This window comes from Pan paniscus, chromosome 4 (genome assembly GCF_029289425.2).
Source record: "Pan paniscus chromosome 4, NHGRI_mPanPan1-v2.0_pri, whole genome shotgun sequence".
NCBI lineage: Eukaryota > Metazoa > Chordata > Mammalia > Primates > Hominidae > Pan > Pan paniscus.
This window is the reverse complement of record NC_073253.2, coordinates 39,209,615-39,228,290: the sequence shown is the minus strand read 5'-3', so window position 1 is coordinate 39,228,290 and position 18,676 is coordinate 39,209,615. Positions and strand designations below refer to the sequence as shown.

At 42.3% G+C, this 18,676-nt stretch overlaps 1 protein-coding gene and 1 pseudogene across 1 annotated transcript in view; both read left to right on the top strand.

The window, feature by feature from the left end:
- Positions 1–290: 290 nt before the first annotated feature.
- On the top strand, positions 291–2,031 carry LOC100974505 (spermine synthase-like; annotated as a pseudogene).
- A 2,932-nt stretch (positions 2,032–4,963) lies between these two features.
- The window catches only part of SV2C (synaptic vesicle glycoprotein 2C), a 253,360-nt gene continuing 239,647 nt past the window's right edge, over positions 4,964–18,676 (top strand). The window contains exon 1 of the mRNA XM_003810450.5: positions 4,964–5,169. The gene's annotated coding sequence lies outside the window, so the exon portion shown is untranslated. The remainder of the gene's footprint in view (positions 5,170–18,676) is intronic.

Below are 18,676 nucleotides of genomic sequence, written 5' to 3'. Positions count from 1 at the left end.
TAACAGTGGACTTTGAAGTCCAGGAGGCATAGTCAGAGGGTTTCAGGAGTTGGATAGTGAGAAAGGGACAGGATACTGGATGTGCTGAGCCTTATGAGTATTAGAATGTAAGAGATGAGAAAAGCACTTGAGATTTTGGGGCTTCTTGTGTTCACTGATACAAGCAGGCATTAAGGGCTTAACAAGACGAACATTGGTAGACTCAAAACATACTGTTTTGACTCCCGCGGGCCACAGCCTGACACGGGCATGCCCCTACCCCCTGGCTCCCACAGCCGCCTACCGGAGGCATGGCACAGGGAGGGCCTCGCCTCACTGTCACAGCAGCATGGCACAGTAAGATCAACTTCATGCTCGGTGCCAAAGCTGATGGCAAGACCATTCTAAAAGGCCTCCAGTCCATTTTCCAGGAGCAGGGGATGGCAGAGTCTGCACACCTGGCAGGTTAATGGCTAGTTAGCAACCTACAAACGGTAACACAAAAACAGCATCTTTGCCAGTTTGAGAATTTACCTACATGGATTGGTGTTGCTGGACCTTCAGAGTTACAATGATGACTTGCAGGGCAAAGAAGAGATCGACAGCCTTTCAAACAATGTAGAAAAAAGATTGAAAGAATTGAGTCAAGACAGTACTGGGCTGGTGAAGCGATTACCACCTGTAGTTTGAAGAGGGGCCATCAACAGACATTGGTCCACCACCAATGGGTGCCTGGTTGAATATGACATAGATGAAGTGGTGTACAATGAAGATTCACCTTATTGGAACATTACAATTCTACACTAGAAGCAATTTGGAAATATTCTCATCCTTAGTAGGGATGTTGATTCGGCAGAGTGATTTGGCATATACCTTGGCCATCACGGGCAGCAGCAAAGCAGATTTCACTGGCAAAGAGGTACTGATTCTCAGAGGCTGAGATGGGGGCATATTATGTGAAATAGTCAGACTAAAATCAAAGATGGTCACTATGGTAGAGATTGACCAAATGGTGATTGATGGATGTAAGAAATATATGCAAAAAACATGTGGTGATGTTGTAGACAATCTTAAAGGAGGCTGCTATCAGGCTCTGATAGAAGACTGCATTCCAATACTGAAGAGGCACACCAAAGAAAGGAGAGAATTGGATTGTGTGACTAACGATTTGACAGCTGTTCCAATCTCCACATCTCTGGAACAAGATTCCACGTGGGAGTTTCTCAGACTGATTTTTGACCCATGAATGAATGTATTGAAACAGGATGGGAAATATTTTACACAGGGAAACTGTGTCAATCTGACAGAAGCCCTGCCACTCTATGAAGAACAGCTTGGGTGCCTGTATTGCCTTGTGGAATTCTCAAAGGAGATCGTCTATGTCCCTTCAAACTTCGAATTGTGGGTATTTTACGCTGTCTGGAAGAAAGCTAAACCCTGAAGATGAATATCCCTTAATCACATGTGCTGCAAATGGCCTTTTTCACTTCCATATGCTGTACGTGACATTGAAACAAGTCAGGCAATTGATTGTGAATTCCTTGAAGTTTTCTTTTTAATTATTATTTTTAATTTTAAAAAGCAAATGGCAAATGTATATTTTGATGAGCTTAGGGTGTTTTTTTTTTTTGAAAGCCAGCTGAAGGATGGTTCAACAGCACAGCAAGGACTGCCAAATGCACTAACACCCTAGAATGTGATTTTTGTTACTTTTTATTTCTCCGTGGGCTTTGTTTTTTTGTTTTGGTTGTGATAGACTTTCAATTTGGATGTTTGGAGGAATGAACATCATTGTTTTGTTCTGGAGGGAAGTTCTTGGTGGTGTTTCTTTCACCCAATATTGACTTAGATATTAAAATGTGGTGCTTATAAGACAGAGTTTAAAAAATGAATAGTAATACTTCGATTAAAATTACAAAAGAGACAAAAAATAGTTTTGAGTGTTGTGAAAGCTGAGTGTTGGGGTAAGAAGAGTAGGTGTCTGCACTTTGCTATAGACTCCTGATGATAGTGAGGAGAAGTGGAGAGCTGTGTGGACTTGGTCCAAGAGTATGGGGCTGTCTTCAGACATCTGCTGTGGAAGCCAGGTGTAACTCTGACTTTCCAGAGCATCTTACAAAACCAGTTCTCCAAAGCGCAGGCTTTGGAAAACCTTGCCCTGACTACTAAAAGAGGAAGAGCAACTGACATTTATTCTATACCCATTGTGTACTAGGCACTGCGCTTCTTGTGTATATTATAAAATATAACCACTATAGCATCTGTACTTAGTGTGAGTTATTTTTATGAAAACCACTTTGCTGATGCGAAAACAGACCTCTCATGCTCATTAGGTGTCTTTCACAGCTTGTTTTTTAGCATCACAAGACGACACCCTGCATTGAGGAACAAAAGTCCTCAGGTGTAGGAGGGCAATGACTTTAGAGTACTGGGATTCTGTGGGGATGGAGGGTATACCCCTTTTCACTCCATCCGCTTCTACAAGACAAGTGTTTTCAGAAGAGAGAAAACATTTCATTATAATGAAGGCATGAATAAAACTAGTCTGAGTGCTGGATCCAAGGGGCCTGGGGCCAAGGTGTGTGCCAGGCAGGACCCTAGAACCAGAACTGCTTTAGAGGGCAAGTCCAGGAACCAGGGCACAACATCATCATGGCAAAATGTTTCATGTCCTCCAAAGACACAACGTTAAAATAGCCTTTTCCAGTGCAACCTGGTCTTAAATGGGATGTTTCCGGCAAACTCACAATCAGGGATTTTCCTAAAGGAGCTGTTACCTTCAAATGCATCAAGACACGAAAATCCAGAAGTAGAAAAATCAATCCACTTTAAAAAAATATCTTCCACGGACAAGATAGGAGAATGATTTAAGGAAGATACAGCATAGCACAAATAACGTTGATCACGTTTAAAGTTTGTTTCATGGTTTTCTGAATTTCCATCACTTGGAGAAACAATCCATTATTCTGCAACAGTTTGGGGGAGGTTCTCAAAAAGGTAACCGTTTGAGAACTCAGTGAATTGCCAGCACATTTTGCAGTTGGAAGCTCAAATTTTTATAAATAACATGCGGGGAATCCAGATAGGATTTGTTATTTTTTAATTTCACAATTGTATTTCCAATGCTGGATTCATAGGCACTTCCTTGTCATAGTAGCAGCACATTAATTTTAGCCTAAATAATTATTTAAATTATTTAACTATTTAAATTATTTAACTATTTAAATGATTATTTTACTAAGAAGAATCCACGAAATGAAAATGAGCACGTTCACTAATTTTCATGTTGCCTGACCATCTCATAGCACCATGGTCACAGACTGCAAAGCCTCTCACCAGAACAAGACAGATCAGCAAGGAAGTGTAGGTTCAACAGCACATGAGAATCATAACTTTTAGTTCCAGAGTGTCTGAACCAGAGAGGAGGGAAAATGAGAGGCCAAGAGTTGTCTCCATTTTCTTCTCTTCACAGTATCCTGCATAGTGGCACAAATCGAACTGGAAAGCCCAAGCTAACAACACCGCCCTGGGCGAACCGCCTGGCTCCACCGGCTCCTCTGGGCGGGAGGCTCCAGCCTGGGGGTGCCTGACAGCTCTCCTTCCCCGGCGCCTGTATTATACATGTAACATTTATATTTCTATCCACACAGCGTTCATTCAGCCATCCATTCAATCACCCAGGCATATTTACACGGATGGAACACATTCGCGGAGAGATGTGTGTGTTTGAGTTCCAATCACTGCAGCCCATATTGGCGCGGCGCTTTGTCTCGCTTTGGGTCACCACCACAGGAGCAACGATTTCGGGGACGGCACACGCCTGTGTGACCGCTTCCCACTCCACTTGGGTTCCGTGAGCGCGCGGAGCCGGAGGAGTCAGGGACGTGAGGATGCCCTACTTCCCGCAGCATCCGGATGGCAGGGTCCGCGTCGGAAGGCCCGGGAGGGCGACGCCCTCCACTGCTGCCGCGGGGTGGCTGCGCCAGGCCTGGGTGTGGCCTCGCGGGAGCGAGTTTCTCTCCAGCCGCCTGGCCCACCGCTTTGGAACAGTGAAGCTCGAGTTGGGGTCTCCTGCACGCCAAGGGGAGAAATGTTTGTTTCTGACAACACAAGCAAAATTCTCTCTCCTGCACGCCAAGGGGAGAAATGTTTGTTTCTAACAACACAAGCAAAATTCTCTCTCTCCCTCTCTCTCTCCTCTCCTCTCTCTTTCTCCCTCCTCCTCCTTTCTTTCTCTTTCTTTCTTTCTTTCTTCCTCCTCCTCCTCCTCCTTCTTCTTCTTCCTCCTCCTCCTCTCTCTCTCTCTATCTCTCTCCTCCCCCCCCCCATATTTGGTCGTTTCCCATCTAAGGGGCCACTTTCAATATCTGCCTGTGAGCCCAGCTGTCTGGCCCTATCTAGCATTGGGGAGACACTAGACTTAACCCAGCGAAGTTTTCTTCTGTTTGCTCTTGCTGTGCCCAAGTTTCCTCTGGACTTGTCTGCCAGCGTCGGGGTGGGGGCTGGGGGAAGTAGGCAACCTAGCTCTGCCTGGTTGCTCCCTGGAAGCCAAGTCGAAGTGAACAAGTCAGTCCCAGGCCCGGAAATAGAATACAAACCCTCTTTTTGTCCGGTGCTAACAAAGTCCAGCAGTCAGAACTCCCTTGCGTCTCACGCTGGACCTGACCCGGGGCGCCGCCAAGTGCGCAACGCACAGTCACAGTTGGTGACTAATTAAGGACTGCCGCCCCTCTCCTTCACCTGCTACAAACTCAGAGCCCTGACTTCTCCAGAAGTACCTACCACTTGGAGGTGGCTCTCCTTCCCCGCCCCCTGCCCCAGTCCCACACCGCAGCAGCGCCTCAGCACCGCGACTTGCCGGAGCACCGCGAGTGGCGCGCGGCTCCCGCCTCCCCCGCGCGCCGTGACTCCCTGCGCACCGCTGGTACTCTCGCCACGCCGCCGCCCGGCACTGCAGCACCAGGGGGAGGAGGCAGGCGGAGGAGGGGAGGAGGACCGCAGCGTGCAAGCCGGGAGCCACTTTCCCGCCCCTCCTCTCGCCGCTGACACGCTCAGAGGAGTCACCACTCCGCGCTGCAGGCAAGAGTGGCAGACGGAGGCAGCCCGGGGAAGCGAGCCGGAGCGGCGCCCGCACTGAGGCGGCTACAGTGCTGACACCACTCAGGGCAAGGGTCTCCGACGGCTGGAGCGGTGAGTGGGGGAGGTGAAGCGGGCATCCGCGGGGAGACTTTCCCCCGCTGCTGGATTTCTCTTCCCGACTGGTGGCCGGGCGCTGCAGCCTGGGGAAGTTTTTGCAGCCTTTCGGAAGCGCAACTTTGCCCCGCCTGCCCCCGGGGAAGCGGCTGCAGGTGCCCGCTGCTGTGTAGGCGCCTTTGTTGGAGAGGGACCAGGAAAGTAGGGGTAAAATAGATGCAGTGATCCCCGGGTTCGCTAGGGTAGGTCTGGGGACTGGGTCGCACTTTATCTGGGATTCCCAGAGGAGGTGGGTGGGCAGCAGCGGGGATGCAGGGGCCGCATCTGCAGCGACCGCCACGCTCTTTTTTGCTTGTGTGGTTTGACGGGCAGGGATAGGCAGATTCAAATCTAGCAGCCTAGAGCCCCGGGCTGGGTACCTGGACCTATACCTTCATAGCAGCCTTAGGCTCAACTTTTCGGCGGGGATCCCTCTGCAGACGTGCAGGTGGCGGGAGAGCAGAGGTAGCCGCAGTAAGTGCTGAGAGACCCTGAAAGAAACACCATGAATTTTCAAACTCTCCCACATACATTCCCGAAGCGCCTGTCTAGCGTCTAAAAGAGAGCAAGAGAGGGCTGGAGAGCAGGGGAGCCCGCGGGGCTGAGGCTCTTTGTCAGCGCCTGCACTTCCTACGTTACAACGTCTTCATTCAGCAAAAACCTTTTGGGCGCCTGCTGTGCGCCAGGCCAGGCGAAGCAGACCCGAGGCTGTGAAGCTCAGAGAGGAGAGGGACCGATCCCAGTAAATAAGCTACCGAGGTAATCTTAGATGGCGATGAGGGCAGCAAAAGCCATCAGCCGACCCTCTGACCCTTTCTCTTAGTGGGCTTTTCCCCCTCCGCCTGGGTTCTAGAACTGGGAAGACTTTTCTCCACAGCGTCGCGGGGAGCGCCCCGGGCTGGGCCCACGGGGACTGCGGAATACAAGGATGAACTTGGCTTGGGGCAGCCAGCACCCCGCGGCAGATGAACAATCGGGAGCAGATCTGTGGGCGTGCGGGGACCTTAGGCGGCGCGCGGGGGCGGGGGGGAGGGACTGAGCCACGGGGGCTAGAGGTGCCGCCTGGACGGCCTGAGCTGGGGGCGCTCGCGTCACCTGCTACGTGTGCGAGTGATGCAAATGCAGACCCGCGAGGGGCGGGCGGGGGTGGCGGGTGGGGGCAGGCGACGGAGTCTCCGTCTGGGAGCGCGCGTGTGTGCGTCAAAAGCTCTGGGTTGATGGATGCCCCGCGGCGCGCCTGGCGCGGAGAGCGGCGACCCGGCGGGGCAGCGGGGGGCGGGAGGACTGCGGCGGCGCGGGGCGGCGAGGAAAGCCCCGCACAGCCTGGGCTGGCGGGCAGGCGGCTCCGCAGTGCGCCGCAGTGCCGGGAAGGAGCCGCAGCTACCGGGCGCTCCCCGGGGGACCGAGGAGATGAGGCGTCTTTTAAGGCTCATGAGAGCCTTAAGGAGATGAGACCGGGATGCCGTGATGGTCTCCTCTCCCGCTGAACCTACTGCCTTCATACTTAGCTGACTGCTAGCGCGGTAGCTTCCGTTTAATTCTTATCCTTAATTCTAAAGAATGTGGCATTAATCTCTCAGGCGTTCACTCATTTTCCATGGCAAGTTCCGAAAGGCCTCGTGCTCGTGGCAAGTTTTCATGTGAACGCCTAGGTGTTGAGGTTCGTGAGGTTCTGTAGTGCCAACCCGTTGCGCCACCATTCTGCAGGATTTTTGGCAGGAGGCCAGGCCTCTAAGTGAGGTTTAAGAATGTCTTAAAAAACAATGTGCCGCATTCCTCTTTCATGGCATAAAAATACGCGTTAAAAAACACTACTGATAACGCATTCTCTGGTGGAAAATAATAAATCAAATCCACGGTCCATTTTATTCTTTTTTTTAAAGACCACTTTCTGGAAACCCAGTGACAAAGTTTTTCTACTGGCTTTACTGAAGGAGCCCAAATCTGCAGTATGTAGGCAAAATGAATGAAAGGGGACGGGGTTGGGAAAGAAGAAAGAAAGGAAGGGAGGGAGGAAGAAAAGCAGTTATCAAGGAACCCAGAGACACAGATGCTAGTCACCATTTCCCCAAATATTGTGTTATGTCACCTTGGGCAGGTTATTTACCCTCTTGGGTTCATCTTCCACCTCTGAGAATTGTGAAAAATAGCTTATACTAGCTCTTATGTACCTTACAGGGTTGTTTTGAAGACAAAAGAGATAATCTCAGAGAGCTTTGGCTTCGGAAATACAAATTTTCCATGAATGGAAAATATTAGCAAACAAAGCCCCTACACACACACACACACACACACACACACACACACACAGAGAGAGAGAGAATTTTATCTTTTAAAAAATTATAGAGACTTTTCCCAGCATTGTTTTTTTAATGAAATTTGGCCCTCAATGTGAGCAAATGCAGACAGCAGACTTTTCCTAACAGTCTAATATGCAATCAAATGCCATTAGCTACTGACTGTCTGGAGAAGGAAAAAAAGAAGCTCTGGATCACATCTGAGTGTTTTGTTCCTGTAGTGGAGAAATCAGATTTATTTTTCATGACCCAATGACAGTGAAAGTAGCTTCTCTGATCTGAGCAGCAGACTGGTCTAACAGCTTGTACTAAAACTCCTATTCATTATTAACCCTATCATATTCCTTAAGTGTGGAAATGCTTCAAATAATAGGATCCAGTTCCCAGTCTCCAGGAGATTACGGCAAAGGCATCATAATGTGCAATATATCACGTGACGACAAGTACCAGAAAACCCATTTCCTATAATTAGGAGTGTTAGCTCTTATTCTTAAGCAAACTTGATGACATATTGTATGAATAAAAGCATGTGATTTGTCAAAATGGCTCCTTAACCAGCCCACTGTTGTTATTCATATTACTCCAGATGATGGTAGATTTCTGTGAGTAGTGAAAGCAAAATGCCTCTTATTCTGTGCAGCTATATCAGGGGAAAACCTTCAATACACCAGCGTATTTCTTGGTTCCATGTTGGTGAGGTTCCTGTTTGACTGTGGTTCACAGCATACATAGTATTCTCCATTTAAACACAAACTCATCATTTCAGTGAAGTCTGTTTGTAAACCCAGGAAAGGCAGCCCCTGGCAGGTATATATAGTTTTGATGCAACATTGCCACATTATTTTCAATCTCTGCTTTGCTTTTTCAGTCTCTGCACAGATTGCCACATTGTTTTCAATCTCTGCTTTGCTTTTTCAATCTCTGCACAGTTGAGCAACCAGCGTAAAATGTTGCAGTGGTTTGAATTTGGAGGTTTTTTCTTGATTTGAGACAGCTAAGAATAACAATGGGAATGAAGTTATGATTTTGATTCTTGCTAGAAATATGTCTTAATGGGATACTAAAACACAATTTTATTTTATCACAAACAACCCCTCCTAATTAGGGACAGCAGTAGTATTTGCACTTGAGGATGGCTTCCCTATTGAGAGGTATTGAACAAAATGAAATAAATGGACAGGATGGATTGGATGATTTGGTCCTTTCTAGTTCTAATATTCTTTCTTTCCAGGAAATAGAGAAATATATGATGAGTTATATTTTAAGTTTGAACTTTGCTTATAAGTAGTATAGAAAATGTGTTTTTAAAATAAATTAACTCATGTTAAAATTTTACATGAAGCTATAGGCTCTGTTTTTGTAGATAAGTGGTCCATTAGATTTTGTATTATGCCATTAGATGTATGAATTAAAACAATTTTAGGGATCAAATTTGAAAAATAATTCCTGCTTAACATAAAGAAGATACTCAGATCAATTTAGTGTGACATTTAAAATATTTTCTGTTGATCACCTAATGTGCGTTATGCTTGCTACATCTTTTCCCATAGATAGTATATAATACAAATGATTAAGACTGGACACTATAGGGATGGGCTTCAGTCTTCTGACAACCTTGGACCCTCTTACAAGTCAAGAGTAGAGTGAGATTTATGACAAGTGAAACCAAGAGAGCTTTCTCTGATCATTTTCCACTGTTTGGAAACCCTAGAATCCTAGAGTAGCCAAATAGACCAGCGATTCTCAAATAGTTGTGTATATCATATTTTTCTGGGGAGCTTGTTTAAGTGGGAATTTCTGAGCCCCATTCTAGACATTCTAAATTAATGGTTCCATGTTTGGGTCCAGAATGTGCTGTTTATCAAGCTCTGCCAAGTGAGTCAGATGTTATTAGGGGAACCACATATGCAGATGCACTTGAACTAGTACTAGATAGGATAGCAAGAACCCAGAATGCATGGACTTTCTAAGCTATGTTTTCCTCCTTAATATTTACCAAGTATCTGCTGGAAGCCCTCAGTGAAATACCATTCTGTTTTGTGAGACAAATGTAAAGAGGACTAACTTCTTTGGTAAAAGCCATAGGAGTGAGTGACATGGGTGGTTGGGAATGACTCCATGGAGACAGTTATATATTTGGTAGCAAAGAAGGGAAGGGCATTGGCAGAAGGAACATTGTAATGACAGGTCAGTTGAGTGCAATAAAGGCTGAAAACCTTTGCATGGCCTTCAGAGCCCTAGGTGGTCTGGCCTCTGCTCACTTCTGCAGCCTCATTTTACATGAGCCCCAAACCACTTCCATCCCCAGCAACCTTCAATCATCAGTCTCCTTCTGCAACCTGCCCCAACTTACCTCTAATATATTAACTCCTTATGCTCTTCAGATTTCAGTCCAGCCTCTACGCCTCTGTTGTGAGGTTACTTTTAATACAGTGTGCTTTTCCTCATAAAGTTATTAGAGAAAATATAAGATGCTCAGTTAAATTTGAATTTAGATAAACAATAAAAAATTTTAAGTATAAATATGTCTCAAATATTGCATGGGACATTGTCCTAGTCCCTTCCAGCTGCTATAACAAAAGTATTTTAGACTGGGTAATTTATAAACAATGGAAATTTATTGCTCGCAATTCTGGAGGCTGGGAATTCCAAGATCAAGTTCCCAGAAGATTTGGTGTCTGGTCAAGGCCTATTCCTCATAGATGTCCTCACACGGAAGGAGCAAGGCACCTCCCTTCAGCCTCTTTGATAAGGGCACTAATCCCATTCATGAGGGTGGAACCCTCATGACTTACTTATTTTCCAAAAGGCCTCACCTCTTAATACTATCACATTGGGGATTAAGTTCCAACATATGAATTTGAGAGGGACACCAGCTTTCAGACCATAGCAGACATACTTACACTGAAACATTATTTGTTGTTTATTGAAAACTTAAAATTATTTGAGTGTCCTATATTTTTATTTGCCAAATCTAGCAATCCTGTTTATGAAGCTCACTAATTTTACAATTTCCTTTTTAAAAAAAAAAAAATGGGATTCTTTCATTAATGCCAGTCCCCCTTCACTAATCTACAAACCCTAGAAGACTGAGGACAGGATTAGGGATAAATTGGTCTTGTATTAATCTTGCTGATTTGTCTTTCGTGTTTGAAATAGTATCTGGAACATAGTAGGAGCTCAATAAATATTGAATTAATGACCAACATGTTGGAGAAAAACAGTATAAACATGAACAAGTTTCTTTTTTAATTTTAATTTTAATTTCATGTTCTGGGATACATGTGCAGGTTTGTAACATAGGTAAACATGTGCCATGGTGGTTTGCTGCACCTATCAACCCATCATCTAGGTATTAAGCCCAGAATGCATTAGCTATTTTTCCTAATGCTCTCCCTTCCCTCAGTCCCTCCCCGACAGGCCCCAGTGTGTATTGTTCCCCTCCCTGTGTCCATATGTTCTCATTGTTCAGCTCCCACTTATAAGTGAGAACATGCAGTATTTGGTGTTCTGTTCCTGCGTTAGTTTGCTGAGGATAATGGCTTTTAGCTCCATCCATGTCCCTGCAAAGGACATGATCTCATTCCTTTTTATGGCTGCATAGTATTCCATGGTGTATATGTACCACATTTTCTATATCCACCTTATCATTGATGGGCATTTAGGTTGATTCCATGTCTTTGCTATTGTGAATAGCACTGCAACGAACATACATGTGCATGTGTTTTTGTAATAGAATGATTTATATTCCTTTGGTTATATACTCAGTAATGGGATTGCTAGGTCAAATGGTATTTCTGGTTCTAGATCTTTGAAGAATCGCCACACTGTCTTCCACAATGATCGAACTAATTTACATTCCCACCAACAGTGGAAAAGCATTCCTATTTCTCTGCAATCTTGCCAGCATCTATTATTTCTTGATTTTTTAATAATCACCATTCTGACCGGTGTGAGAAGGTATCTCATTGTGATTCCGATTTGCATTTCTCTAATGATCAGATATGTTGAGCTTTTTAAACCATGAACAAGTTTCTTAACCTCTCTAAGCCTAAATTTTTTCAGCTGTGAAAAGATGATTTTGTAATCTACTCTTTAGGATTGCATGTAGAGACAGCATAAGGAGAATATACGCAAAGCTCCTAGCATGTTACTTCATAGGCACTGTACTTTAAAAGGTATCTTTTCTTTTGTCTCCATATGTATCTTGTAAAATGAGAGGATACCTTTTTGATGTATAAAATTCCACTTTGTTTTCATTATACTGCAATTTCAGAAGCAATCAATGTTTCCCAAGTATTTACCAAATGCAAGGTAGTCCGGAGGATTCAGCTATGCAGTTACAAAAGTCCTGTTCTCAAGGAGCACCTATCTGTGGGCTGATAACACCTAGGGCCAGCTTCATGGGTCTTTAACCTTAACAGTCACACTAAGCTTCACGTTTAGAAGAACGCTACATTTGGTTTAGTGTTCTGCTATCACCTCTTGAAATTCTGTGAGCATGGGGTCCCATGTTTCCCTTTTGCATTGGGCCCTGCCAATTGTGTAGGTGGTCTTGTTAAGCTATGCATATTTGTATCCAGCAAATGCATGCAGAGCATTGTATTTAGTCTTCATGGTAACCCTGGCCCTCTCCTTACTCAGAGAACTTGTGATTTTCCTGAGATGCATGGCTTATAATTAACTAAACCAAGTAATCAAACACCTAGTTCAGTGTTCTTTCTGCTACATCATGCCTGTCTTCACCTAATTACAATCATCTAGTGTGTTCAGACCTTTAGATGAGCATCTGGAGCTTTTAAAGACTATATCCTTAGGTCTCCTATTCTTCGGTGACTGCAGTGAATCCTTGCTGCCATCACTGCTCCTGTAATTGCTGAACAAATGGAACTTAAAGTTCTAGTTCTGCCTTTGTAGAAACACCAGGAACACCAGCAGCTTGATTTCTAAGATGCTATCTCTTCCAATATTTAGGTTTTAAAATCTGCAAATGTATGCAAGATAAGTAGTGAACTTTGGGGGGCTAAAATTTATCTAGGAGAAATATCTGAGATGTTTTATTCTTTGCTTTAAATTACCCAGCTGAGTCACGCAGCACGGGAGTTTCTGCAGCAAGGAACAGCCATGCATTTTGGCAGTGGGTAGAGAAGGTGACCCACTTTGTCATTTCAAGCTCCGACTAGCCTCTTTTAAAATACACGTATTTTAATATCACTTTTTAGTAGCTCTAAGCACGCCAATTTTCTTTATTTCATTTTTGTGCTTCATATCTAAGAAGTGATATTCTAATAAATCCATGGAGCCATTGTCATGTTTGCCCTCACACCATTCTCTTCAACACAAGACAGCATACTCCAGTCAATGCATATTAAACACATCACTAGCTGCATTGAACACAAAACAATTTAAGTGTAAAGACTATTACTTTTTGAAGCATCCAATTAAATCTGCAACCTGTGTTTCCTGTTGGCCACATCCATGTGAAGGCAGAAATTACAGACTCACAATAGCAACCATAATCATTTCTATGGTTCTCGTCTGACCCCAATTGTGGCATTCCCAGCCTGCTTCAAAGATTCCTCACTATTCTTTGAGTCCTTGAAGATTGCTTCTGTAGTTCTTGTCTCCTGCTCTGGTCCCTGCAGCAACATCACCACAGTGTTGCCCAGCCTGCCTCTCACTGCCCAGAATGCCTTGGTTCCAGTGTTGTGGAATCTGCTGATGCTGCCCTGTGCTGTTGATGTCCCTGGAGAGTTTAGAGAATCTGTGAATGTATGAGGGCTGGTGTACGAACATGCCAAGTGATACAGTGTACTGTATTTATGATCAGTTTCCCTCTCTAATGCAGGTCCGTTGTCCTAGGACCATAAATAATGGGCCTCAAATTGGCTTTCACTCAGAATAAGCTTTCTATGAGACTTTTTTTTTTTTAAGCCTACAGCTCGTGTTCCCAGGTGGTCTTTCACTCAAGTACTAATCAGGCCTGACCCTGCTCAGCTTCCAAGTTGAGATAAAATCCCAAGAGACTTCTTAGTCCCTCCCCTTCTAATCATGCTCAGAGGTATCAGAATACTCATCAGAATTTTATATGTTTATTGCATCATTATTTGCAGTGGTGAAAAACTGAAACAACCTATATGTCTATCAGAACCTGATCACATTAATTATGGTTACTCCAAATAATGAAATACTACACAGCCACTGAAATGAATGACGTGAACCTACATGGTAAAATGGAAATATTTTGAAGATGTTGTTAGTTAAAAATATAGCAATTTATGACCAGAATATAAATATATATATTTAGTAGAACCGATATAGTATGATTCTACTAAAAAGAATTTAAGGTACATTACAGAGTTTGGAAGAATAAAGATCAAACTCTCTTATCTTTTAGGGTATGGAAAGGACCTTACATATTTTACTTTATATATTTCTGAATTGTTTGAGTTTTCAACAATAAGCACACATGACTTTTGTAATTAAGGCACCAGTAGAGGTGGTAAATATTAATTTCAATATACACCTGCAATGCTGTTTTTCAAGCATATGTGTTAGTGTTCCAGTGGCTAAAAAAGTATTAGTGTTCCAGTGGCTAAAAAAGCGTGCCAGTTTTTCTCATGGATATTTTTCCAGGCAATAATGTAGGTGAGGTCATCTAAGTTGTGAGAACGTAAATTGCTTTGGTACTCAATACAACTATTTTCATTTTGAATGAAAAAGGAACATGGCTATAAACACTCAATACAGTGGCCTTTGAGCAGGGGCTGCTCATTGCTGATTTAGGTCACTAGAGCTGAGGATCAACCCCCATTCCTCCACCCCCATCCTCAATAAATCTTATTTGTCCAATAGCTGTCAAAAGCCTGTATTAATACTTGGAATATTTTGCTTTTAGGCACATTTTTTCGCTCTACTATGACTATGTATTTGACAGGATGGGAGACTGGCATTTTTTTATCTTCTCTTGCCGTGGGCTGGGAATGTTCTCCCTCCTACCATCTCTTCTTCCCCAACTCCCGCCATACACATATTTTCTATGGAAAAGTCTCCTAATCATCCTTCAATCCTCAGCTCGAAGGTCCCTTTTCATGACACTCCACAGCTCTTTCTCAGTCTCTCCTAGGCCCCTTGCAGCTCCAGCTGTGGAGTGCTTCTCATATTATGTCATGGTGGCTGCTCTATGTGTATTTTCCTACTAGACTATTATACCTTGAGGAAGAGGCCAAGCCACTGAGATATTTGTAACTCCTGGCACTGGACACATAGGGGCTGGAAGCATTTTAAATTATTTTTAAACCTTTTTTATTAAGGTATATTATATAGAAAGAAAAGTGCATATTTAATAAGGGTATAGCTGCGTTTTCACAAACTGAACATGTCTCTTTATAGATCACCCATCAAAAATCAGAAAGAATATTTCTAATGCCCCAGAGGTCCCTTGCATGCTCCTTCCAGTCATAACTATCTCCCACTATCCTGACTTCAGTCCTTTGGAGGTGCTTATCAAGTTCTCCCTCTCCTGCTCTGAATTCCATTGTTCCATGCGCAAGGTCTGAGAAGCTGCTTGGCAGAGTCTTGCTTCTGCCAGTGGACATGCGAGTGGTGTGACTGTGTCCAGAATGTTGTTTGGGTGCCCAGAACTTCCAGTCCACAAGGTTTTCAGTCCACAAGGTAGAGGCAGAGAAAAGAGCCCCTAATTAATTGCACACTTAGCCATTGGCCCTGCAAAGCAGCTTCGCTTGTGACCAAATTCTAAGCCCCTCATGAGCAATTCTATCATTTGACCTCCATGCCTTGTCCAGAATTTCACAAAACTGCTCTTGCACGGTCCTTTAGACCTGGGCCTTATTCTTCTTACCCTCCAAATTTGAACTCATTCCAGTGAATCAGAATGCAACAAACTGACTTCCAGACTGTTCAAATTTCTCCTCTATCAGCTGGCTTCTGAGCCGCAGTGATCTGGATAAAGCACATTGCATTCATCCCTCTCTCTGTACTAAATATTCTGAATTCTTATCACAAGGCCAAGAAAACTCATTGGAGAACCCTGGGCTCTTATCAAATTATTTTTCCCCCTTGTAGACTTGCTTCTAATGTCTTTCCCTTTGACATCACTATTCCAAGAAACAGTTTTAAGGAACTTCCCATATTTATTTTAAGGATGTTGCCCATTATATTACCCGTTGCCCTATTCATTACTGTCTATTCAAGAAATGTTTTTGGAGCTGGATGCAGTAGCACACACCTGTAGTCCCTGCTACTTGGGAGGTTTAAACAGGATTGCTTGAGCTTAGGAGTTCAAGACCAGCCTGGGCAAAATGGTGAGACTCTGTAAATAAACAAACAAACAAGTAAATAAATAAATAAATTAAATGTCTTTGGAGTTTCAGCACTATAAGAAACTATGAGTCTCCTGAGAAATGATTTTGTTTTATCAATTAAATTCATGATGGCATAATTTTTTTCCACAGAAAACATAGATTATAAATATATAGCTGGATCAGTTTGACAAGTGTATACATCTGTGTAGCCAAAAGCATATCTCCATTACCTTAGAAAGTTCCCTGTATCCCTTTTCATTCATTGCCTCCTTTCCTAGAGACACTGTCCTAATTTTTATCACCAAAGATTGGTTTTGCTTATACTTGAAATTCAAATAAAAGGAATCATACAGTATGTACTCTTGTGTCTGTTTTCTTTTTTTAACACCGTATTTTTGAAAAGATTCATGTTTTTTTGTGTATCAATAGTCAATTCTTTGTCATTACTGAATGCATAGTATTACATTATATGAATATACCACAATTTGTTTCTCTGTTTATCTGTTGGTAGATGTTTGAGTTGTTTCCAGATTGGAGCTATTATCAATAAAGTATCTATGAACATCCTTGTGCATGTTTTGCTATGTAATGTAGTATTCACAGGTTCTGGGGATCAAGTAGTGAATATATCTTTGGGGAACCATTTTTCTGCATACCACACCTTCTGTATATCTTCTCTGATACAGTGTCTGTTTATATATTTTGCCATTTTTCAATTGGGTTGCTTGCTTTCTTATTGTTGAATTTTAAGAGTTCTTTGTGTATTTTGGATACCAGATATGTATTTAATCAGATATGTGTTTGCAAATATTTCCTCCTAGTGTGGCTTGTCTTTTTATACTATTGACAGTGTCTTTTGATGAAAAAGAGTTTTAAATTTTAATAAAGTCCAATTTTTCTCTTTTTTTTCCTTTCATGGATCATGCTGTTGGTGTGGTATCTAAAAATCTCACCAAAAAGCCCAAGGTTATATAGATTTCTTTCAATGTTTTTTCTAGAGATTTTATAGTTTTACATTTTATAATTGGGTCTATACTCCATTTTAATTTTTGTTTAAAATGAAATATACAGTTCAGAGGCTTTTAAATTAACAGACTTTATATTTTTGAGTGGTTTATAGAAAAACTGAAAATAAAGTACAGAGTTCCCAGTTACTCCACCCCCATGAGTTCCCAGTTCTTGCATCCGTGTAGTAGATTTGTCACAATTGATGAGCCATTACTGATACATTATTATTAACTGAAGTAGTAGAATTTCATTGATATGCCTCTTATTAATTAACAAATCAGTTTCTTTAATAAAGGCTATCCAGAGTTTCAGTTTCTTCTTATGTCAGCTTTAGTGTGCTGCCTTTAAAAAGAAATATGTCGATTTTATCTGGATTGTCAAACTTATTGCATAGTTATTTATCATCACTAGTTTGTTTTTATCTTGTAGACTCTGTGATTCTTGTATCTAATTGTATTTATTTCATTGCTTTGACTTCTCAGAAGGTCAGTCAAGTTTTTATATAGAGTCTTCCAAAGTCATGTGGCATTATCCAAAGACCTTTAAAAATATATATGAATTATTTAAGAATCATTTCTATTTCATTAGAAAATGGAAGATTAGTTGCCTGTGGTTATATACAAGTTTTTTAAACTCATAATTTATTTTCTTTGTCATTGAATAAAAGCTCTAAAAATATCAGAATGTTAGTAACTAGATAGAATGGTATATTTAGTTAATTTGAAAAATAACTAAGTGATAGAAGCCAGGTTTGTGGAAAATACCAATCCCTTTGAAAGCAAAACTGTTGATAAAAAAATGAATTACTCGTGGGTTTTTCTTTGGGTCTACTCATTACTTAATGCTGTATATGTTTAAAATCTAAAAGGATAAATGAATTCTGATTTGAATTTTGATAACAAAGGCTTTATTTTGTGAAAACTATGGGTCTTAATCCTTATTACATCTCTGCCTGCTTTTACATGAATCTGTCAGGATACAGAAACTTTACATATTCTATCTTTCCACGTGATTGTAGGGGAGTGAGTTCATGAGATACACATTGGTATGAGTTGTTGAAGGGTTTTTCTAATACCCAGCACCTCATACAGCTTGGATTGAGCATTTATGTTTATATTGCACTGGTTAACTTCTATCTTTTCCCTATATTTTACCCATTGCTTCTTTTTCCTAATATCTATCAATTCCATGTCCAACATCATAAATTTCTTATTGGCTTTTCCTATTCTTCTTTTAAGAATACTTGTATTCTTTATGCTGAGAAAAAAGGAAAACTGTCTCATTTGATATATCAGACATTGATTACCACATCATGCTGCTTACATCAACCACTTTAAAAGTTAGTGACATAAAGCAACAATCATTTATTTTCATCCACAAATCTGTAAATTGGCTGAGGGCTAGGTGGTCTAGACTGAGCATGGCTGGGGTTTTTTCAAGTTGCATTTTGAATTCAGGTCTTTTATCCTCCTGGGTTAATAAATTACCCAGTTCATGTTTTCTGCATGGAGGTGGCAGAAGTATGTGAAAGGTGAGCAGAAACATGTGATGCCTTGTGATGATTAGTTTTATGATCTACTAAATTGGGCCATGGGGTGCCCAGATATTTGGTTAAACATTATTTCTGGGTTTGTCTGTGAGGGTATTTCTAGAGGCAATTACCTTTTGAATTGGCAGACTGAGCAAAGCAGATTCCTAGGCCTCACCCAATCTGTTGAAGGCTTGAATAGAATAAAAGGCTGATTAAGAAAGAATTCTTTCTCTCTGCCTGACTGTCTTTGAGCTGGGACATTGGTTTTCTACCTTTGGATTCAGGCTTTGATTTAAATTATACCA